The following is a 25,831-nucleotide window of genomic DNA, read 5'->3' on the forward strand; positions in this document are numbered from 1 at the left end:
AAAAGCACACATAAAGAGAGGGCATTGGCATAGATTTGATGAACGGGCAGGGACACACAGACAGGGAGTGGTCAGAAGTGAGGGGGCAGAGGGACAGTTATGGGGAGGGGGCAGTGCACATATATGGGGACAGAGGCAGGAATGGTAAGGAGGACAGTGAAACATACTGTATAGCAGACCTCTGTGCCCTGCAGCGCTGTTCCACTTGCAATAGCATCTTCTGTTTGTGTACAGTGCAGAGCTGCACACTATGGGGTTTATTCCGAGTTGATCGCTTGCTAGCTATTTTTTGCAGCGCTGCGATCAGGTCAAAACTCGGCAAAACTGCGCATGCGTATGCACCGCGCAGGCACGTTGTACGGGTACAAAGCGGATTGGTACTGAGCGATGGCTTTAACGAAGAATCCATTCACACAGCTGATCGCAAGGAGATTAACAGGAAGAAAGCGTTTATGGGTGTCAACTGACCGTTTTCTGGGAGTGGTTGGAAAAATGCAGGTGTGTCCAAGCATTTGCAGGGCGGGTGTCTGATGTCAATTCCGGGACCAGACAGGCTGAAGTGATCGCAGCGGCTGAGTAAGTTCAGACCTACTCAGAAACTGCACAAAACTGTTTTGTACCGCTCGGCTGCACAAGCGTTCGCACACTTGCAAAGCGAAAATACACTCCCCTATGGGCTGGGACTATCTGCTCGCAGCACTGCAAAAAACAGCTAGCGGGCGATCAACTCGGAATTACCCCTATGCCCGGGAAAGTGGAGCAAGAGGAAGGAGAGGAGGAGATCAGGGGGCAGGCCGGGTAGCTGTAGAGGCAGAACTGAACAGGATCTGATGTGACCCCAGAGTGTGGGGACCTGCATGTAAGAGAGAGGAGGGCAACACTCATAACTTTATCTAGCAAGTGCCAGGGATCCCTGTGGTGATATGCAGAAGCAGGTGACCATCCTATACAATGAGTGTGTGAAGGTCGGGGGCGGGACCTGCGGTCATGGGAACAGGGCTTGAGACGGGTATTGCTAGCCAGCCTGTCACCGTTTGTACACAGTGAAACACAGTGAGTGAGCGGGCAGTGAGGCTCTGCTCACTCCAGATGCCAGCACCGGGCGCAACTTGGAGTGTATGTACTATATGGCCAGCCCCAGGAGCATAGTCGCTTGACTCCTAGCTCAACCCGCACCTGTGTCGCTGGGTCTGCTCATCTGTGCCCCACTGACAGCTGGAACCCTGCAGGACTTCCACTACTGGATCGCATGTAAGGGCAGCTCTGCGCCAGCTCCCCTGTGGCTACCCGCCCGCTCCCCCACTCCCTCTCCTCCCTGTCAACAGTATACCGGTCTAGGGGCGGAGTTTTGTGGAATGGCGCCTCGCCCGCCGGTAGAAACGGCACTGCAGATTACAACGCAATGAAGTGATTATGGGCAGACTGTGCATGTGCTGCAATCACAATAAGCATGTGCAAAGGTGCTGCTGCAATCTCACTTGCAATGTGTATTTCATGGATAAGTGATTGGCAGCAAGTGAGTGTTTGGAGGTGTTAATCTGAGTGGAAAATGCAGGCGTCTCCATGCACAGCTATGCAGACAAATGGAGATGTTCCATCTTATGGGTGTGTTATGACAGTGTCATGGTGTCACTGATATGTTTGCGTACTCAGACGCACAGTCGTTCCTTTTGGAGGCCATACTCTGCATTTGCCATAGGGTTTGTGCAACCGATGGTAGTATCTAAAGATGCACTGCAGGTTGTACAGACAGACACTGAAAGTGGGCATCTCAGTCCTTGCACATTCATACACACAGATGTACACAAGGGAAAGTGCATAAGGATGGCTGCCAAAAGACACAGCACCGGTTGTGTCGGAGTCCACCTCTGCATTAGGACCTATATGTGCTAATCCTTTAACTCAGTTTGAGTCACTAGGGTAAAGGGTGGTACATATAGAAACTTGTACAGATGTAGCCACCTTTATCTTGACCAATTCTCCGCCTAGACGGACATTTAGTAACGCTAAGGCGATAGCTTAGCTTGCTGAGTTTAATCACAGGCAGGCGCATTGAGGCGATTCTAGATACTCAGCATGCATTACACATCTCCACCACTGGGTGGCTAATGCTCCACAAATCCAGTCCTCTCGATCGTATAGCGGCAGATTGATCTACAGCTCTGGCAAATAGTCAGTGACGACTGTAATGTTAATAGATGGTGACCGATGGTCAGACGGTGAGAGTTCTCAATTTAAATAAATAGTTTATACAGACACAAACGAACATGTACAAACACTTGTGTATGCAGACGCAAGATTGTGTATGGAGACGCAACTAATTGTGTAAAAGGAAGTATGTACAATGCATAAACACCGTGCTTTTGAAATACATGTACAATATGAGCGTCCGAGTTCCCGTGACATTCACTTTATTATAATTTTTTTTCTTTGTTATACATTCAATGGAAGGGTGCACACAGGTTTCACATAAATCTTGTCTTGTAACCTGATCAGAACTCTCTACCTGTCTACTGCATAAACTGTGCAGGCTCCCAGGGGGGGAAGGGGAAAGTAGGATGGGGGTAGGGCGAGGCAGTGGAAAATACTGTGTTCAAAGAACGGGCCAATGCTGAAGGAGCGTCAGAATCCCCTAGCTAAAATACACTGGGTCGATAGGGATAAGCGAGGTCTATGCACATAACGATACACCAGACCCCATCGCATCACAAAGTGACAAAATGTCCGAGGCACATGAACCCCCGCCTTGTAGCATTATGTGCATAGACCTCGCTTGACCCTATCACCCCTGTGTATTTAGCTAGGGGATTCCGACGCTCCTTCAGCACTGCCCCGTAGCCTGCAAAACCGATGCCGTCACTCGCTCCATAGCTGAGTCCTGACACAAGGCGGATGTTCATGTGCCTTGGACATTTTGTCACTTTGTGATGCGATGGGGTCTGGGGTATCGTTAAGTGCATAGACCTCGCTTATCCCTATCGACCCTGTGTATTTTAGCTAGGGGATTCTGACGCTCCTTCAGCATTTCCCCGTGACCTACAAAATCTGTGCTGTTACTTGCTCCATAGCCGAGGGCCTCCATGGGGCAAGGAATCACAGGCGGTAGCCATTTCAATTGAGTCTGCCCTGCTACAGAATTGTCTGTGTACCGTATGGTGCATAGAACCTTAACAGTACAACCGCTCCTGCAGCTTTGCCCTGGTTTATGTGAAATACTCCCTCCCTGTCTACTGCATAACCTGTGCAGGCTCCCAGGGGGGAAGGGCGATGTGCTAGCGGGAGGCGGTAGAAAATACCATGCTTTTGAAATGCAAGTACTGTATGAGTCCGAGTCCCCAGTATGTTCTTCTAGTGTACTAATTAGTACGAACAGCTTGTAACGTACAGTGGCAAGTTTAATTTTTCTATGTATAATGGAGAGATAAAAGCTCCTCTCTAAGTTCCTAGATGCCAAATCACCGTCCTTAGTATCTCTGCACAGTATGTTCTACTAGTGTACTAATTAGCATGAACAGCTTATAACTGGATGCCAAATCACCGTACTTAGTGTCTCTGTACAGTATGTTCTATTAGGGTACTAATTAGCACGAACAGCTTGTAACGTACAGCGTCAAGTTTAATCTTTCTATGTATAATGGAGAGAGATAAAAGCTCCTCAGTAAGTTCCTGGATGCCAAATCACTGTACTTAGTATCTCTGTACAGTATGTTCTATTAGGGTACTAATTAGCTGTTCGTGCTAAGTAGTACCCTAATAGAAAATACTATACAGAGATACTAAGGACGGTGATTTGGCAACCAGGAACTTAGGGAGGAGCTTTTATCTCTCTCCATTATACATAGAAAGATTAAACTTGCCACTGTACGTTACAAGCTGTTCATGCTAATTAGTACACTAATAGAACATACTGTACAGAGATACTAAGTACAGTGATTTGGCATCCAGGAACTTAGGGAGGAGCTTTTATCTCTCTCCATTGTAATCTTTCTAAGTATAATGGAGAGAGATAAAAGCTCCTCCCTAAGTTCATGGATGCCAAATCACTGTCCGTAGTATCTCTGTACAGTATGTTCTTCTAGTGTATTAATTAGCACGAGCCGCTTGTAACGTACAGTGGCAGGTTTGATCTTTCTATGTATAATATAGGGAGATAAAAGCTCCTCCCTAAGTTCCTGGATGCCAAATCACCGTACTTAGTATCTCTGTACAGTATGTTTTACTAGTGTACTAGTGTACTAATTAGCACGAGCAGCTTGTAACGTACAGTGGCAAGATTAATCTTTCTATGTATATTGGAGAGAGATAAAAGCTCCTCCGTAAGTTCCTGGTTGCCAAATCACCGTCCTTAGTATCTCTGTATAGTATTTTCTATTAGGGTACTAATTAGCACGAACAGCTAATTAGTACCCTAATAGAACATACTGTACAGATATACTAAGTACGGTGATTTGGCATCTAGGAACTTAGGGAGGAGCTTTTATCTTTCTCCATTATACATAGAAAGATTAAACTTGCCGCTGTACGTCACAAGCTGTTCGTGCTAATTAGTACACTAGTAGAACATAGAGTACAGAGATACTAAGGATGGTAATTTGGCACCCAGGAACTTAGGGAAGAGCTTTTATCTCTCTCCATTATACTTAGAAAGATTACAATGGAGAGAGATTAAAGCTCCTCCCTAAATTCGTGGATGCCAAATCACTGTACTTAGTATCTCTGTACAGTATGTTCTACTAGTGTACTAATTAGCACGAACAGCTTGTAACGTACAGTGGCAAGTGTAATTTTTCTATGTATAATGGAGAGACATAAAAACTCCTCCCTATGTTCCTGGATGTCAAATTACCATGCTTAGCATTTCTGTACAGTATTTCCTATCTAGCCAGAAACCCTGCATCCTGTGCAAGCTAGGCGGATAACTGGAGGGGACCCGATACACGGTTGCTTCCCGTTTTCCTTTCCAGTATCACATAAACTAGTGGTTGGTCTGCCCCGAAAGCCAAGAGTCTCCTCTTTTGTATGGTACCAGGCCTGAGTCTCTGGGACATCCAGAACCAGAGTTATCAGTACACAAAGTGGACCACTTTCCCATAGACTATAATGGGCCCGTTAATTCAGACCCACCATGGGTTCCGACGCTTGCCATGAGCCTTGTGGGGGTCACAGAAACTTGGGGTTGGTACCCTCCGGTAGCTAATTATCTACCCTTTCATACCAACCTCACGATGAAGGCTCCCACCTCCCACGCTGAGAGTCCCAGGTTTGAGTCCCAAAGTGCCAACCTTTTTTTTTATATATATGTTCCCGTGACATTCACTTTATTATTATTTTTTCTTTGTTATACATTCAGTGAAAGGGTGTACACAGGTTTGCACATAAATCAAAGTAAATCTGCAGCGGCGATTCATTCTGCAATATACAAATAAACAGCGGTGATGAGTATAAATTAGTGTATTCCGACGCAACTAACTGAGCAACACAGCACTGTAGATCGTCGGCATTTGTGTATTGTACCTGACCTGAACTCCCTCCCTGTCCACTGCATGACCTGTTCAGGCTCCCAGGGGGGAAGGGCGATGGGGGTAGGGAGAGGCGGTGGGAAATGCCGTGCTCTTGAAATACAAGTATTAGCGTCCGAGTCCCCTAAGGCATAAACCAACACCAATGGGAAGGAAGTGCCAACCTTTTTTAATGTGTTCCTGTAACATTCACTTTATTATTATTTGTTTTCTTTGTTATACATTCAATGGAAGGGTGCACACAGGTATCACATAAATCAGAGTGGGCGGGGGATTTTCCTACATACAGTAGTATACTGTTGCACATGTTTTGTAACCTGATCGGAACTCCCTCCCTGTCTACTGCATGTACTTTGCAGGCTCCCAGGGGGTAAGGGGAAAGTGGGATGGGGGTTGGGCAAGGCAGTGGAAAATACCGTGTTCAAAGAAAAGGCATAATCAAAACCATGGGGAACTTTGCGGTGTATCGTTATGTGCATAGACCTCGCTTATCCCTATCACCCCTGTGTATTTTAGCTAGGGGATTCTGACGCTCCTTCAGCATTGCCCTGTGACCTACAAAATCTGTGCTGTTACTTGCTCCATAGCCGAGGGCCTCCATGGGGCAAGGAGTCACAGGCGGTAGCCACTTCAATTGAGTCTGCCCTGCTACAGAATTGTATGTGTACCGTGTGGTGCATAGAAGCTTAACAGTACAACCGCTCCTGCAGCTTTGCCCTGGTTTATTTGAAAAACTCCCTCCCTGTCTACTGCATGACCTGTGCAGGATCCCAAGGGGGAAGGGCGATGGGCTAGTGGGAGGCGGTGGAAAATACCGTGCTTTTGAAATGCAAGTACTGTATGAGTCCGAGTCCCCAGTATGTTCTTCTAGTTTACTAATTAGCACGAACAGCTTGTAACGTACAGTGACAAGTTTAATCTTTCTATGTATAATGGAGAGAAAAAAGCTCCTCCCTAAGTTCCTAGATGCCAAATCACCGTCCTTAGTAACTCTGTACAGTATGTTCTACTAGTGTACCTATTAGCATGAACAGCTTTAACTGGATGCCAAATCACCGTACTTAGTATCTCTGTACAGTATGTTCTATTAGGGTACTAATTAGCATGAACAGCTTGTAACGTACAGCGGCAAGTTTAATCTTTCTATGTATAATGGAGAGAGATAAAAGCTCCTCAGTAAGTTCCTGGATGCCAAATCACCGTACTTAGTATCTCTGTACAGTATGTTCTATTAGGGTACTAATTAGCTGTTCATGCTAATTAGTACCCTAATAGAAAATACTGTACAGAGATACTAAGGACGGTGATTTAGCAACCAGGAACTTAGGGAGGAGCTTTTATCTCTCTATATTATACATAGAAAGATTAAACTTGCCACTGTACATTACAAGCTGTTCGTGCTAATAAGTACACTAGTAGAACAATCTGTACAGAGATACTAAGTACAGTGATTTGGCATCCAGGAATTTAGGGAGGAGATTTTATCTCTCTCCATTGTAATCTTTCTAAGTATAATGGAGAGAGATAAAAGCTCCTCCCTAAGCTCCTGGATGCCAAATCACTGTCCGTAGTATCTCTGTACAGTATGTTCTACTAGTGTACTAATTAGCACGAGCAGCTTGTAACGTACAGTGGCAGGTTTGATCTTTCTATGTATAATGTAGAGAGATAAAAGCTCCTCCCTAAGTTCCTGGATGCCAAATCACCGTACTTAGTATCTCTGTACAGTATGTTTTACTAGTGTATTAGTATACTAATTAGCACGAGCAGCTTGTAACGTACAGCGGCAAGTGTAATCTTTCTATGTATATTGGAGAGAGATAAAAGCTCCTCCGTAAGTTCCTGGTTGCCAAATCACTGTCCTTAGTATCTCTGTATAGTATTTTCTATTAGGGTACTAATTAGCACGAACAGCTAATTAGTACCCTAATAGAACATACTGTACAGAGATACTAAGTACGGTGATTTGGCATCCAGGAACTTAGGAAGTTGTACCGACCGCAATGGTGCATAGTTCAGACCTGATCGCAGGCTGTACAAAAACGCAGCCTAGCGATCAGGTCTGAAATAGGCCCATTGTGCAGAATGACCAGGAGCATATAATTATCACCTGCATAGCAATATCACCTCAAACCTTCAATTTATCTTTAAAGACCACAGTACCTAGTGCACTGTTCAACTTACAGTACCAAAGACCTCAACCCCTTGGTCCTTAATACAGAGCAACGTGACCCACTCAAAAGGTGACAGCTTCATAGAGGTGCAGGGCCCAAAACAGGTTCTCCATATGTGACTTCCAAAGTCTGTCTTTCACGTACCTCCAGAAACACTTCCACCTAGTAACATGGACAAGACACATTCATTATGTCTATCAAACCACAAAATTACGTATTAACTCTCTCACCTCTTATATTCACTCTAGTCATTAAAGCCCTTGTCTGTCGGATCCACCACCCTAACTCAGATACAGTACATTGGTTGTTGATGTTGGCTCTTTTCAATATAAGATATCTCTCATCATGGACAAAATCCTCCTCACCCTCACTAGACTCTTCACACCCCTGCCTAACATTTTTAATGAGCTATGCATATTTGGGAGTATGTAGGGATATTAGGTCAATAATAGTAGGCTCTACTTCTCTATCTACCAGTGATCATGAAAAGGCTCCTCAAATTGAACTTTGTTTTCATTTCTCCCTTGGCTTTCATGCAAACATAGCCCATTAACTGCTTCATCGGTCCCAACAGTAGCCTTCTCTCTTTCCTCTTGGAATACCACCAATAGAATGATCCACCTATCAGAATATCCCTCTTCCTTGATGTCCAACTGGAACTATCCCCTATTTCCACAGACAACATATGTCTGTGTCTTCTTTGGAGTACGGCAGGGGTCACATCTTTCTGTCACATAACAAGAATTTACACTACCTTCCTTTATGGACCTTCAAGAAATACACCATATTCCACAAGACACTATTCTCTGTGAAAGCGCTTCAGAATATGTGCGCTATATAAATAATTGGTTATAAATAATAATAAGACAGATTTTATCAATGTCTTCAAATATGACACTTTGTCAATACTTGCTCTCTCACACTCCTTCTCAGCATCCTTCATCCATACAGCAAAATTATATGTACCACCCTGCTCACAGAGGCTCTGTATATCACTTGTATCGTTCCATTCTGGCCCTTGAATCCCCACCTCGATCTGTGCATGATTCATCTTGGAAACCCAACCTGGGTGTCTCCCTGGGACCTAAAACCTGGGACATTATAAGAGAAACAGTTTCCAAAAACTCCATTAGTGTGTCTATTAAAGACAACTCTTACAAGGCTTAAAATCAACAAAATATCTGCACTTTTACAAACTCACACACTGTGACATTAACCCTATGTCATAGATTTGCTTTTACTGTACAAATCCAGCACATGAGTTTAGTTAGGAACAATGCAACTGCCAAAATAAATGATGACTATAGTCATTGCCCGTTATGGAAGAAGACAGACAAGTGTGCCAGCTAAGCTAAAAGCCATTTTTTATTTAAGCTCCAGTTTTAGAAATATGAGCTTAATAATTTATCTGAGACCTAACTGACACTAAGGATAAATGTCAACATGGATTTTGGAATGGTAATTTATTTATTTTTGTTCAATAATTGCTATTGTTTTCAAGAAAAATTGCATATAACATAGACACGGGTGTAGTATGGCATGATGGCGGCCGGGCTCCCGGCGACCAGCATACCGGCGCCGGGAGCCCGACCGCCGGCATACCGACCGCCGGCATACAGACAGTGTGGCGAGCGCAAATGAGCCCCTTGCGGGATCGCTGCGCTCACCACGCTGCGGGCACGGTGGCGCGCTACTCGCGCCATGCTATTTTCTCCCTCCAGGGGGGTCGTGGACCCCCACGAGGGAGAAAAAGTGTCAGTATGTCGGCTGTTGGGATTCCAGCGCCGGTATACTGTGCGCCGGGATTCCGACAGTTGGCATACTGAAGACCACCCATAGAGACGACTATACATAACAATACAACAGAGAGAAAACCAAATACATACATAACAGAACATTATATTAACATTCATACTCCCGTTATATAAATCACTAGTGAGGCCACACCTTGAATACTGTGTACAGTTCTGGGCACCGTACTACAAAAAGGATATCCTGGAGCTTGAAAAGGTACAGAGGAGGGCGACCAAACTAATTAAGGGCATGGAGACGATGGAATACAAGGAAAGGCTTGAAAGACTAGGCATGTTTACATTGGAAAAGCGGAGACTAAGAGGGGATATGATCAACATCTACAAATATATAAGGGGACAATACACAGAGCTTGCGCGGGACCTGTTTTTGGTTAGATCAACACAGAGGACTCGTGGACACTCGCTCAGGTTAGAGGAGAGGAGATTCCGCACAATACGGCGTAAAGGCTTTTTCACGGTAAGGACAATACGTGTTTGGAATTCCCTGCCCGAGGGAGTTGTAATGGCGGAATCTGTCAACACCTTTAAGAATGGGTTAGATAAATTCCTAATGGATAAGGATATCCAGGGGTATGGTGCATAGTCATGCATTATAGTTACTATAAATAGGGATAAAATGCAATGGCTGACAGCAGCATCAGTCAGAAATTTTAGTCAAATCATCATGCATAGGACACCACAAATAGGTTGAACTCGATGGACAATTGTCTTTTTTCAACCTCAGATACTATGTTACTATGTTACTATGTATATATTAGAATATGATGGGCTCTTGGAAATAGATGTAGTAGCCTATATTGATAGGCAAAGTGTGGTATACAAGATCTACAATGTCTAGGTCGACCAATCATTATGTCGACATGCATTAGGTTGATATTAACAAAAGGTCGACATGGACAAAAGTTTGACAGGATCAAAGGGTCAACATGGCAATGGTCGACACTTTTTTTTTGTTTTTTTGGAGTTAGTAGTTTTTCCATCTAGGACCACCATTTGTAGAAACGCATCCCCTTGCGGGATCGCTTCGCTCGCCACACTTCAGACACAGCGTCTCGCGATCTTTTCCAGTGTCGACCTTTCATAGATTGACACTTTTTTCATGTCGACCTTTTGTCATTGTCAACCTATTGCATGTCTACCATATGGGGTTGACCTATTGACATACTGTCGACCTATTGTCTGGATCATTTCCAAAGCTTAGTACACAGACCTAATGTAATAAGTAAAGTACATACAATGAAATAGTTTAGCTTATCATATTATTAAGTTAACGTCGCCATTATTAACTAACTGAGAAGTTCTTGAAATTGTAAGATTCCAGGATATGATTGTTAAGCAGCAAGTAGCCCAGGGACTGTCGCAGAGCTCATTTCTTCAAGCAGATATGATGAAATGGGTAGTTGAGCAAATGTGGCAGCCCTACTTGGAGAATCACAAATATGTTATAAAAGAAGTGCACATGTATCTTTCCTTCTGTAACATAGTATTGATTTGGATTCAGCATAAATACTGTAAATGGTGGTAAATCCTTCAAATACTTCTTATATTGTAACCACTGTGTGTGTAAGGTACAGTTTTGAACAACATGGCTAAATTGTAGACATTTCATCCCCTCCTCTCTTGTCACTTACAGGGCCCCCTCTTCAGGACCAAACAATTGACAGGATCCCTTCTTTATAAGATGCACAATTGTGGCACCAAGGCAACTCTAGATATTTGTAGAGACTCACCCCCACCCCCTCCATTAAATAAAGCGGGACAGCTAATCCTTTCTGAGTCAGGAGCAGTCCTGCTGTGTTTTAACCCTCTCACTTCCGAAGTTCCAAGCATCAGGAACACGTGAGTGTCACAGTTCTTATGTGATTTCTCTGTTTTCATATGCAACTTCCATTAGTAATATAATTGCCATCAGTTACTGTAAATTTGGGTTCTTAAGTATTTGTCTCCTAAAATACTCCTGTGTTTTACTACTAACAAATGGGCTTTGCTACTTTTGTATTGGAGATATACTTTCTGTGTTCTCTCTTGTACTTTGTGAAACAAGTAAAAAACAAAACAAAGGGGGTAATTCCAAGTTGATCGCAGCAGGAATTTTGTTAGCAGTTGGGCAAAACCATGTGCACTGCAGGGGTGGCAGATATAACATGTGCAGAGAGAGTTAGATTTGGGTGTGGTGTGTTCAATCTGCAATCTAAATTGCAGTGTAAAAATAAAGCAGCCAGTATTTACCCTGCACAGAAACAAAATAACCCACCCACATCTAACTCTTTCTGCACATGTTATATCTGCCTCCCCTGCAGTGCACATGGTTTTGCCCAACTGCTAAAAAAGTTCCTGCTGCGATCAACTCAGAATTACCCCCAAAACCCATTCTGTAATGCGTTTAACCATATTTATGCACAAATATGCAATACTTAGCACAAGAATATAGGGGGTAATTCCAAGTTGATCGCAGCAGAATTTTGGTTAGCAGTTGGGCAAAACCATGTGCACTGCAGGGGAGGCAGATATAACATGTGCAGAGAGAGTTAGATTTGGGTGTGGTGTGTTCAATCTGCAATCTAATTTGCAGTGTAACAATAAAGCAGCCAGTATTTACCCTGCACAGAAACAAAATAACCCACCCAAATCTAACTCTTTCTGCACATGTTAAATCTGCCTCCCCTGCAGTGCACATTTTTTACAATTTTTTTTATAAACTAATTGTTTAGTGAACTTCTTTGCATCTACTGTATATGGGGGATCATTCCTTGTAAATTTTTGTTGCATCTTTAGCTTGGGCACAGGAAAATCACTCTTTATAGCATTCCTGCAAGATTTCAGTAGATAAAACAATCAGAACCATAATGATTATCCTGCCTGGTGACAGCTGCTGTCAGATAATAGGATGCTACCTCTTCATTCCTACCCATAAAGTGTCACCGTAGACAACTTACTAATAGAGATGGGTGGCGGGCACTTTTCGGGTTTTGTGTTTTGGTTTTGCATCTGGATCCCCGCTCGTGTTTTGGATCTGGATTGGTTTTGCCAAAACCACCCTTTCAGGTTTTGGTTTTGGATCTGGATGATTTTTGAAAAAAACATAAAAACAGCTAAAATCACAGAATGTGGGGGACATTTTGATCCTATGGTATTATTAACGGGATCCGGTCTGAAGATCGACAGTGTCGAGGTCGACAATGTTTAGGTCGACCACTATAGGTCGACAGTCACTAGGTCGACATGGATGGAAGGTCGACAGGGTTTCTAGGTCGACATGTGCTAGGTCGACAGGTCTACAGGTCGACATGAGTTTTTCACATTTTTTTTAAATTATTTTTTCATACTTAACGATCCACGTGGACTACGATTGGAACGGTAAAGTGTGCCGAGCGAAGCGGTAGCGGAGCGAAGGCACCATGCCCGAAGCATGGCGAGTGAAGCGAGCCATGCGAGGGGACGCGGTGCACTAATTTGGGATCCCGGTCACTTTACGAAGAAAACGACACAAAAAAAATAAATCCTCATGTCGACCTTTAGACCTGTCGACCTAGCACATGTCGACCTAGAAACCCTGTCGACCTTCCATCCATGTCGACCTAGTGACTGTCGACCTATAGTGGTCGACCTAAACTTTGTCGACCTAGACACTGTCGATAAAACGAACCACACCCATTATTAACCTCAATAACATTAATTTCCACTCATTTCCAGTCTATTCTGAACATTTCACTCCTCACAATAATGTTTTTAGGCCAAAAGGTTGCACAGAGGTCGCTGGATGACTTAGCTAAACGACCCAAGTGGGCAGCACAAACACCTGGCCCATCTAGGAGTGGCACTGCAGTGACAGACAGGATGGCAGTTTTAAAAACTAGCCCCCAAAGAGCACATGATGCAAAGAAGAAAAAGCGGTGCAATGAGGTAACTGGATGACTAAACTAAGCGACACAAGTGGGCAGCACAAACACATGGCCCATCTAGGAGTGGCACTGCAAAGAAAAAAAAGAGGTGCAAAATAGAATTGTCCCTGGGCCCTGGGCCCTCCCGCCCACCCTTATGTTGTATAAACAGGACATGCACACTTTAACAAACTAATCATTTCAACGACACGACTGTGGCTGAAATGATTGGTTTGTTTGGGCCCCCACCAAAAAAGAAGCAATTAATCTCTCCTTGCACAAACTGGCTCTACAGTGGCAAGATGTCGTCCTCATCCTCAGATTCCCCCCCCCCCCCCCCCTTCAATGTTTACATCCTCATCCTCACAGAGAAAAAATATTCAAACAAACAAAACCACATAATTTAGGTGTCAGTGGACTGCTTACGCTATTACCCAAAGTTTCTGAATTTGACAATGACTTATGATGAATGTGCTGCAGGTGACGTATAAGGAAGATTGAGGCAGATGTATTAACCAGGAGAGGGCATAAGGAAGTGATAAACCAGTGATATGTGCAAGGTGATAAAGGCAGCAGCCAATCAGATCCTAACTGTTAATTTACATATTGGAGCTGATTGGCTGGTGCCTTTATCATCTTGCACATATCACTGGTTTATCACTTCCTTATGCCTTCTCTAGGTTAATACATCTGCCTCAATGTTCCAAGGTGGTTAACGTCCTTAACCCTACTTATTATGGATTGACAAAGGTAACAGATGGCTTGACACCTCCACATTTGTGGAGAAATAATTCCACACAGAAGAGGTGGTTTTTTGGGCATTTTGCCCAGGCATGACAATGGGCTTATTCATCCCACGGACAACAACTGTCTCCCCCGATGCCTGATTTAAACAAACCACATCACCATCAGAATCCTCCTCGTCAACTTCCTCCTCAGCGCCAGCAACACCCATATCCTCATCCTGGTGTACTTTAACAGTGACATCTTCAATTTGAATATCAGAAACTGGACTGTGGGTGCTCCTTCCAGTACTTGAAGAGGGCGTGCAAATGGTGAAAGGAGCCACCTCTTCCCGTCCAGTGTGGGGAAGGTCAGGCATCGCAACTGCCGACACACTTGGACTTTCCTTGGGGATTTGTGATACCAGCAGAGAATGCACAGTTCTTTGCTGTGCTTTTGCCAGCTTAACTCTTTTCATTTTTCTAGCGGGAGGATGAGGGCTTCCATTGTCATGTAAAGCTGAACCCCTAGTAATGAACATAGGCCAGGGCCTTAGCCATTCCTTGCCACTTCGTGTCATAAATGGCATATTGGGAAGTTTACGTTTCTCCTCAGTCGATTTAAATTTATTTTTTGGGGTCATTTTACTGAACTTTGGCTTTTTGGATTTTACATGCCCTCTACCATAACATTGGGCATCGGCCCTGGCAGACGACATTGATGGCATTTCATCGTCTATGTCATGACTAGTGGCAGCAGTTTCAGCACTAGGAGGAAGTGGTTCTTGATCTTTCCCTATTTTATCCTCCAAATTTTTGATCTCCATTATTTTTCTGGAGTTATATAACAATATGCGGCAAAGGAGAGCGTACCTCTACACCACACAGGGCAAAGCCTGTAAAAATTATTTGGATAATAATCCTTTTATTTGGAGTTATAATAATAATATGCAGCAGAGGAGAGCATACCCCTACACCGTACACACACACACGGCGAAGCCTGTAAAAATTATTTTGCTAATAACCATTTTATTTTGAGTTATTATAATAATATGCAGCACAGGAGAGTGCACCCCTAAACCACAAACACACTGCAAAGCCTGTAAAAATTATTTGAATAATAACCCTTTTATATGGAGTTATTATAATAATATGCAGCACAGGAGATCGTACCCCTAAACCACACACACACGGCAAAGCCTGTAAAAATTATTTGGATAATACCTTTTTTATTTGGAGTTATTATAATATGCAGCACAGGAGAGCGTACCCCTAAACCACACACAGGGCAAAGCCTATAAAAATTATTTGGATTAAATATTAATAACCCTTTTATTTGGAGTAAGTAATATACAGCACAGGGCAGCACCACTGGACTTATGCGGCAGTCCCGCTGGAGTTATACGGCAACACAGCTGGACTTATATGGCAGTACCGCTGTACTTATACGGCATTACCCCTGGACTTACACGGCAGTACCCTTGGACTTATACAGCAGTACCACTGGACTTATATGGCAGCACCATTGGACTGGACTTATACGACAGCACCACTGGACTCAACTTATACGGCAGTACCGCTGGACTTATACGGCAGTACCACTGTACTTATACGGCAGTACCCCTGGAGTTATACAGCAGTACCCCTGGACTTATACAGCAGTACCGCTGAACTTATATGGCAGTACACCTGGACTTATACGGCAGTACCGCTGGACTTATACGGCAGTACCCCTGGACTTATATGGAAGCACCACTGGACTGCACTTATACGGCAGCACTGCTGGAGTTATATGGCAGTACCGCTGGACTTATACGGTGGTACCCCTGGACTTATATGGCAGTACCGCTGGACTTTTACGGCAGTACCCCTGTACTTATATGGCAGCACCACTGGACTGCACTTATATGGCAGTACTGCTGGAGTTATACGGTAGTACCCCTGGACTTATATGGCAGTACCCCTGGACTTATATGGCAGTACCGCTGGACTTATAAGGCAGTACCCCTGGACTTATACGGCAGTACCGCTGGACTTATATGTCAGTACCCCTGGACTTATATAGTAGTACCGCTGGACTTATATGGCAGCACCACTGGACTGGACTTATACGGCAGTACTGCAGGAGTTATACAGCAGTACCGCTGGACTTATATGGCAGTACCCCTGGACTTATATGGCAGTACCCTTGGACTTATATGGCAGTACCCCTGGACTTATACGTCAGCACCACTGGACAGGACGTATATGGCAGTACCACTGAACTTATACGGCAGTATCCCTGGACTTATACGGCAGTACCACTGGACTTATATGGCAGTACCGCTGGAGTTATACGGCAGTACCGCTGGACTTATATGGCAGTACCACGGGACTTATACGGCAGTACCCCTGGACTTATACGGCAGTACCCCATGACTTATACGGCAGTACCCCTGGACTTATATGGCAGCACCACTGGACCGGACTTATATGGCAGTACTGCTGGAGTTATACGGCAGTACCCCTGGACTTATAAGGCAGTACCCCTGGACTAATATGGCAGTACACCTGGACTTATACGGCAGTACCCCTGGACTTATACGGCAGTACCCCTGGACTTATACGGCAGCACCACTGGAGTGGACTTATATGACAGTATCACTGGAGTTATACGGCAGTACCCCTGGAATTATATGGCAGTACCCCTGGGCTTATACGGCAGAACCCCTGGACTTATACGGCAGTACCCCTGGACTTATATGGTAGTACCGCTGGACTGGACTTATACGGCAGTACTGCTGGAGTTATACGGCAGTACCACTGAACTTATACGGCAGTAACCCTGAACTTATATGGCAGTACCCCTGGACTTATATGGTAGTACCGCTGGACTTATATGGCAGCACCACTGGACTTATACGGCAGTACCGCTGGACTTATATGTCAGTACCCCTGGACGTATATAGTAGTACCGCTGGACTTATATGGCAGCACAACTGGACTGGACTTATACGGCAGTACTCTTGGAGATATATGGCAGTACCACTGGACTTATATAACAGTACCGCTGGGCTTATATGGTAGTACCCCTGGACTTATACGGCAGTACCCTTGGACTTATATGGCAGTACCCCTGGACTTATACAACACTACTGCTGGGCTTATATGACAGTACCCCTGGACTTATACAGCAGTACCCTTGGACTTATATGGCAGAACCCCTGGACTTATACGGCAGCACCACTGTACTGGACTTATATGGCAGTATCGCTGGAGTTATACGGCAGTACCACTGGACTTATACGGAAGTACCCCTGGAGTTATACAGCAGTACCCCTGGACTTATACAGCAGTACCCCTGGACTTATACGGCAGTACCCCTGGACTTATATGGTAGTACCGCTGGACTTATATGGCAGCACCACTGGACTGGACTTATACGGGAGTACTGCTGAGTTATACGGCAGTACCACTGAACTTATACGGCAGTAACCCTGAACTTATATGGCAGTACCGCTGGACTTATATGGTAGTACCGCTGGACCTATATGGCAGCACCACTGGACTGGACTTATACGGCAGTACTGCTGAAATTATACGGCAATACCACTGAACTTATACGGCAGTATCCCTGGACTTATACGGCAGTACCACTGGACTTATACGGCAGTACCGCTGGAGTTATACGGCAGTACCGCTGGACTTATATGGCAGTACCATGGGTCTTATACGGCAGTACCCCTGGACTTATACGGCAGTACTCCATGACTTACATGGCAGTACCCCTGGACTTATATGGCAGCACCACTGGACTGGACTTATATGGCAGTACTGCTGGAGTTATACGGCAGTACCCCAGGACTTATAAGGCAGTACCCCTGGACTAATATGGCAGTACACCTGGACTTATACGGCAGTATCCCTGGACTTATATGGCAGTACCCCTGGACTTATACGGCAGCACCACTGGACTGGACTTATATGACAGTATCGCTGGAGTTATACGGCAGTACCCCTGGACTTATATGGCAGTACCCCTGGGCTTATACGGCAGAACCCCTGGACTTATACGGCAGTACCCCTGGACTTATATGGTAGTACCGCTGGACTGGACTTATACGGCAGTACTGCTGGAGTTATACAGCAGTACCACTGAACTTATACGGCAGTAACCCTGAACTTATATGGTAGTACCGCTGGACTTATATGGCAGCACCACTGGACTGGACTTATACGGCAGTACTGCTGGAATTATACGGCAGTACCACTGAACTTATACGGCAGGACCCCTGGACTTATACGGCAGTACCACTGGACTTATGCAGCAGTACCGCTGGAGTTATACGGCAGTACCGCTGGACTTATATGGCAGTACCCCTGGACTTATACGGCAGTGCCGCTGGACTTATATGGCAGCACCATAGGACTGGACTTATATGGCAGCACCATAGGACTGGACTTATACGGCAGTACTGTTGGAGTTATATGGTAGTACCGCTAGACTTATATGGCAGTACCCCTGGACTTATACAACAGTACCGCTGGGCTTATGTGGCAGTACCCCTGGACTTATACAGCAGTACCCCAGGACTTATATGGTAGTACCACTGGACTTATATGGCAGCACCACTGGACTGGCCTTATACGGCAGTACTGCTGGACTTATACGGCAGTACCACTGAACTTATACGGCAGTAACTCTGAACTTATATGGCAGTACCTCTGGACTTATATGGTAGTTCCGCTGGACTTATATGGCAGCACCACTGGACTGGACTTATACGGCAGTACTGCTGGAATTATACGGCAGTACGACTGAACTTATACGGCAGTACCCCTGGACTTATACGGCAGTACCACTGGACTTATACGGCAGTACCGCTGGAGTTATACGGCAGTACCGCTGGAGTTATGTGGCAGTACCACTGGACTTATATGGTTGTACAGCTGGACTTATGCTGTAGTACCCCTGGACTTATACGGCAGCACCACTGGACTGGACTTATATGGCAGTACTGCTGGAGTTATACGGCAGTACCCCTGGACTTATACGGCAGTACCCCTGGACTTATATGGCAGTACACCTGGACTTATACGGCAGTACCGCTGGACTTATACGGCAGTACCCCATGACTTATACGGCAGTACCCCTGGACTGTTATAGTAGTACCGCTGGACTTATACGGCAGCACCACTGGACTGGACTTATATGGCAGTACTGCTGGAGTTATACGGCAGTACCCCTGGACTTATACGGCAGTACCCCTGGACTTATATGGCAGTACACCTGGACTTATACGGCAGTACCGCTGGACTTATACGGCAGTACCCCATGACTTATACGGCAGTACCCCTGGACTGTTATAGTAGTACCGCTGGACTTATATGGCAGCACCACTGGACTGGACTTATACAGCAGTACTGCTGGAGTTATACGGCAGTACCCCATGACTAATACAGCAGTAACCCTGAACTTATACGGCAGTACCCCTGGACTTATATGGTAGTACCGCTGGACTTATATGGCAGCACCACTGGACTGGACTTATACGGCAGTACTGCTGGAGTTATACGGCAGTACCACTGAACTTGTACGACAGTACCCCTGGACTTATATGGCAGTACCGCTGGACTTATACGGCAGTACCCCTGGACTTATACGGCAGTACCGCTGGACTTGTATGTCAGTACCCCTGGACTTATATTGTAGTACCGCTGGACTTATATGGCAGCACCACTGGAATGGACTTATATGGCAGTACTGCTGGAGTTATACGGCAGTACCCCTGGACTTATACGGCAGTACCCCTGGACTTATATGGCAGTACCGCTGGACTTATACGGCAGTACCCCTGGACTTATACGGCAGTACCGCTGGACTTTAACGGCAGTACCACTGGAGTTATACGGCAGTACCGCTGGACTTATATGGCAGTACCACGGGACTTATACGGCAGTACCCCTGGACTTATACGGCAGTACCCCATGACTTATACGGCAGTACCCCTGGACTTATATGGCAGCACCACTGGATTGGACTTATATGACAGTACTGCTGGAGTTATACGGCAGTACCCCTGAACTTATAAGGCAGTACCCCTGGACTAATATGGCAGTACACCTGGACTTATACGGCAGTACCCCTGGACTTATACGGCAGTACCCCTGGACTTATATGGTTGTACCGCTGGACTTATGCGGTAGTACCCCTGGACTTATACGGCAGCACCACTGGACTGGACTTATATGGCAGTACTGCTGGAGTTATACGGCAGTACCCCTGGACTTATACGGCAGTACCCCTGGACTTATACGGCAGAACCCCTGGACTTATATGGCAGCACCACTGGACTGGACTTATATGACAGTACCCCTGAACTTATAAGGCAGTACCCCTGGACTAATATGGCAGTACACCTGGACTTATACGGCAGTACACCTGGACTTATACGGCAGTACCCCTGGACTTATATGGTTGTACCGCTGGACTTATGCGGTAGTACCCCTGGACTTATACGGCAGCACCACTGGACTGGACTTATATGGCAGTACTGCTGGAGTTATACGGCAGTACCCCTGGACTTATACGGCAGTACCCCTGGACTTATATGGCAGTACACCTGGACTTATACGGCAGTACCCCTGGACTCATACGGCAGTACCCCTGGACTGTTATAGTAGTACCGCTGGACTTATATGGCAGCACCACTGGACTGGACTTATATGGCAGTACTGCTGGAGTTATACGGCAGTACCACTGAACTTGTACGGCAGTACCCCTGGACTTATATGGCAGTACCGCTGGACTTATACGGCAGTACCCCTGGACTTATACGGCAGTACCGCTGGACTTATATGTCAGTACCCCTGGACTTATATTGTAGTACCGCTGGACTTATATGGCAGCACCACTGGAATGGACTTATATGGCAGTACTGCTGGAGTTAAACGGCAGTACCCCTGGACTTATACGACAGTACCCCTGGACTTATATGGCAGTACCGCTGGACTTATACGGCAGTACCCCTGGACTTATACGGCAGTACCGCTGGACTTATACGGCAGTACCGCTGGAGTTATACGGCAGTACCGCTGGACTTATATGGCAGTACCACGGGACTTATACGGCAGTACCCCATGACTTATACGGCAGTACCCCATGACTTATACGGCAGTATACATGCCTAGACTTATATGGCAGCACCACTGTACTTGACTTATATGGCAGTACTGCTGGAGTTATACGGCAGTACCCCTGAACTTATAAGGCAGTACCCCTGGACTAATATGGCAGTACACCTGGACTTATACGGCAGTACCCTTGGACTTATACGGCAGTACCCCTGGACTTATACGGCAGCACCACTGGACTGGACTTATATGACAGTATCGCTGGAGTTATACGGCAGTACCCCTGGACTTATATGGCAGTACCCCTGGGCTTATACGGCAGAACCCCTGGACTTATACGGCAGTACCCCTGGACTTATTTGGTAGTACCACTGGACTGGACTTATACGGCAGTACTGCTGGAGTTATACGGCAGTACCACTGAACTTGTACGGCAGTACCCCTGGACTTATATGCCAGTACCGCTGGACTTATACGGCAGTACCCCTGGACTTATACGGCAGTACAGCTGGACTTATACTTCAGTACAGCTGGACTTATATGTCAGTACCCCTGGACTTATATAGTAGTACCGCTGAACTTATATGGCAGCACCACTGGACTGGACTTATATGGCAGTACTGCTGGAGTTATACGGCAGTACCCCTGGACTTATACGGCAGTAACCCTGAACTTATACGGCAGTACCCCTGGACTTATATGGTAGTAACGCTGGACTTATATGGCAGCACCACTGGACTGGACTTATACGGCAGTACTGCTGGAGTTATACGGCAGTACCACTGAACTTGTACGGCAGTACCCCTGGACTTATATGGCAGTACCGCTGGACTTATACGGCAGTACCCCTGGACTTATACGGCAGTACCGCTGGACTTGTATGTCAGTACCCCTGGACTTATATTGTAGTACCGCTGGACTTATATGGCAGCACCACTGGAATGGACTTATATGGCAGTACTGCTGGAGTTATACGGCAGTACCCCTGGACTTATACGGCAGTACCCCTCGACTTATATGGCAGTACCGCTGGACTTATACGGCAGTACCCCTGGACTTATACGGCAGTACCGCTGGACTTTAACGGCAGTACCGCTGGAGTTATACGGCAGTACCGCTGGACTTATATGGCAGTACCACAGGACTTATACGGCAGTACCCCTGGACTTATACGGCAGTACCCCATGACTTATACGGCAGTACCCCTGGACTTATATGGCAGCACCACTGGACTGGACTTATATGACAGTACTGCTGGAGTTATACGGCAGTACCCCTGAACTTATAAGGCAGTACCCCTGGACTAATATGGCAGTACACCTGGACTTATACGGCAGTACCCCTGGACTTATACGGCAGTACCCCTGGACTTATATGGTTGTACCGCTGGACTTATGCGGTAGTACCCCTGGACTTATACGGCAGCACCACTGGACTGGACTTATATGGCAGTACTGCTGGAGTTATACGGCAGTACCCCTGGACTTATACGGCAGTACCCCTGGACTTATACGGCAGAACCCCTGGACTTATATGGCAGCACCACTGGACTGGACTTATATGGCAGTACCCCTGAACTTATAAGGCAGTACCCCTGGACTAATATGGCAGTACACCTGGACTTATACGGCAGTACCCCTGGACTTATACGGCAGTACCCCTGGACTTATATGGTTGTACCGCTGGACTTATGCGGTAGTACCCCTGGACTTATACGGCAGCACCACTGGACTGGACTTATATGGCAGTACTGCTGGAGTTATACGGCAGTACCCCTGGACTTATACGGCAGTACCCCTGGACTTATACGGCAGAACCCCTGGACTTATATGGCAGCACCACTGGACTGGACTTATATGGCAGTACCCCTGAACTTATAAGGCAGTACCCCTGGACTAATATGGCAGTACACCTGGACTTATACGGCAGTACCCCTGGACTTATACGGCAGTACCCCTGGACTTATATGGTTTTACCGCTGGACTTATGCGGTAGTACCCCTGGACTTATACGGCAGCACCACTGGACTGGACTTATATGGCAGTACTGCTGGAGTTATACGGCAGTACCCCTGGATTTATACGGCAGTACCCCTGGACTTATATGGCAGTACACCTGGACTTATACGGCAGTACCCCTGGACTTATACGGCAGTACCCCTGGACTCATACGGCAGTACCCCTGTACTGTTATAGTAGTACCGCTGGACTTATATGGCAGCAGCACTGGACTGGACTTATACAGCAGTACTGTTGGAGTTATACGGCAGTACCCCTGGACTTATACGGCAGTAACCCTGAACTTATACGGCAGTACCCCTGGACTTATATGGTAGTACCGCTGGACTTATATGGCAGCACCACTGGACTGGACTTATATGGCAGTACTGCTGGAGTTATACGGCAGTACCACTGAACTTGTACGGCAGTACCCCTGGACTTATATGGCAGTACCGCTGGACTTATACGGCAGTACCCCTGGACTTATACGGCAGTACCGCTGGACTTATATGTCAGTACCCCTGGACTTATATTGTAGTACCGCTGGACTTATATGGCAGCACCACTGGAATGGACTTATATGGCAGTACTGCTGGAGTTATACGGCAGTACCCCTGGACTTATACGACAGTACCGCTGGACTTATACGGCAGTACCGCTGGAGTTATACGGCAGTACCGCTGGACTTATATGGCAGTACCACGGGACTTATACGGCAGTACCCCTGGACTTATACGGCAGTACCCCATGACTTATACGGCAGTATACCTGCCTAGACTTATATGGCAGCACCACTGTACTTGACTTATATGGCAGTACTGCTGGAGTTATACGGCAGTACCCCTGAACTTATAAGGCAGTACCCCTGGACTAATATGGCAGTACACCTGGACTTATACGGCAGTACCCCTGGACTTATACTGCAGCACCACTGGACTGGACTTATATGACAGTATCGCTGGAGTTATACGGCAGTACCCCTGGACTTATATGGCAGTATCCCTGTGCTTATACGGCAGAACCCCTGGACTTATACGGCAGTACCCCTGGACTAATTTAGTAGTACCACTGGACTGGACTTATACGGCAGTACTGCTGGAGTTATACGGCAGTACCACTGAACTTGTACGGCAGTACCCCTGGACTTATATGCCAGTACCGCTGGACTTATACGGCAGTACCCCTGGACTTATACGGCAGTACAGCTGGACTTATACGGCAGTACAGCTGGACTTATATGTCAGTACCCCTGGACTTATATAGTTGTACCGCTGGGCAGCACCACTGGACTGGACTTATATGGCAGTACTGCTGGAGTTATACGGCAGTACCCCTGGACTTATACGGCAGTACCCCTGGACTTATATGGCAGTACCGCTGGACTTATACGGCAGTGCCCCTGGACTTATACGGCAGTACCGCTGGACTTATATGTCAGTACTCCTGGACTTATATAGTAGTACCGCTGGACTTATATGGCAGCACCACTGGACTGGACTTATACGGCAGTACTGTTGGAGTTTTATGGCAGTACCACTGGACTTATATAACAGTACCGCTGGGCTTATATGGCAGTACCCCTGGACTTATATGGCAGTACCCTTGGACTTATATGGCAGTACCCCTGGACTTATACAACAGTACCGCTGGGCTTATATGGCAGTACCCCTGGACTTATACGGCAGCACCACTGTACTGGACTTATTTGGCAGTATCGCTGGAGTTATACGGCAGTACCACTGGACTTATACGGCAGTACCCCTGGAGTTATACAGCAGTACCCCTGGACTTATACAGCAGTACCCCTGGACTTATACGGCAGTACTGCTGGAATTATACGGCAGTACCACTGAACTTATATGGCAGTACCCCTGGACTTATACGGCAGTACCACTGGACTTATGCAGCAGTACCGCTGGAGTTATACGGCAGTACCGCTGGACTTATATGGCAGTACCCCTGGACTTATATGGCAGTGCCGCTGGACTTATATGGCAGCACCATAGGACTGGACTTATACAGCAGTACTGTTGGAGTTATATGGTAGTACCGCTGCATTTATATGGCAGTACCCCTGGACTTATACAACAGTACCGCTGGGCTTATATGGCAGTACCCCTGGACATATACGGCAGTACCCCTGGACTTATATGGTAGTACCACTGGACTTATATGGCAGCACCACTGGACTGGCCTTATACGGCAGTACTGCTGGACTTATACGGCAGTACCACTGAACTTATACGGCAGTAACCCTGAACTTATATGGCAGTACCTCTGGACTTATATGGTAGTACCGCTGGACTTATATGGCAGCACCACTGGACTGGACTTATACGGCAGTACTGCTGGAATTATACGGCAGTACCACTGAACTTATACGGCAGTACCCCTGGTCTTATACGGCAGTACCACTGGACTTATACGGCAGTACCGCTGGAGTTATACGGCAGTACCGCTGGACTTATATGGCAGTACCACTGGACTTATACGGCAGTACCCCTGGACTTATATGGTTGTACCGCTGGACTTATGCGGTAGTACCCCTGGACTTATACGGCAGCACCACTGGACTGGACTTATATGGCAGTACGGCTGGAGTTATACG

The sequence above is a fragment of the Pseudophryne corroboree genome, chromosome 1, assembly GCF_028390025.1.
Source record: "Pseudophryne corroboree isolate aPseCor3 chromosome 1, aPseCor3.hap2, whole genome shotgun sequence".
NCBI lineage: Eukaryota > Metazoa > Chordata > Amphibia > Anura > Myobatrachidae > Pseudophryne > Pseudophryne corroboree.